Source organism: Corapipo altera, unplaced genomic scaffold, assembly GCF_003945725.1.
Source record: "Corapipo altera isolate COAL_440 unplaced genomic scaffold, ASM394572v1 60563, whole genome shotgun sequence".
Taxonomy (NCBI): domain Eukaryota; kingdom Metazoa; phylum Chordata; class Aves; order Passeriformes; family Pipridae; genus Corapipo; species Corapipo altera.
Genome location: NW_020885854.1, coordinates 2620 through 2881, shown reverse-complemented (window position 1 = coordinate 2881; position 262 = coordinate 2620). Strand labels below are relative to the sequence as shown.

General features: G+C 55.7%; 1 protein-coding gene across 1 annotated transcript in view; it reads left to right on the top strand.

The window, feature by feature from the left end:
- LOC113940849 (neuroblast differentiation-associated protein AHNAK-like) overlaps positions 1-262 on the top strand; it is a gene marked incomplete at its 3' end in the record, with an annotated part of 8766 nt that overhangs the window by 5895 nt on the left and 2609 nt on the right. The gene's annotated exons all lie outside the window — the stretch shown is intronic.

Below are 262 nucleotides of genomic sequence, written 5' to 3'. Positions count from 1 at the left end.
TGGATGTTTCCCTTCCCAAACTGGAGGGTGACCTGAAGGGCCCTGAACTGGACATCAAGGGCCCCAAGGTGGACATCGAGGCCCCTGACGTGGACATTCATGGCCCAGAGGGGAAGTTCAAGATGCCCAAGTTCAAGATGCCCAAGTTTGGGATGAAGGGAGAAGGCCCTGAGGTGGACGTGAACCTGCCCAAGGGGGACATTGATGTTTCCTTGCCCAAGGTGGATGTGGAGATGCCAAGTGTGGACATTGAAGGTCCTGA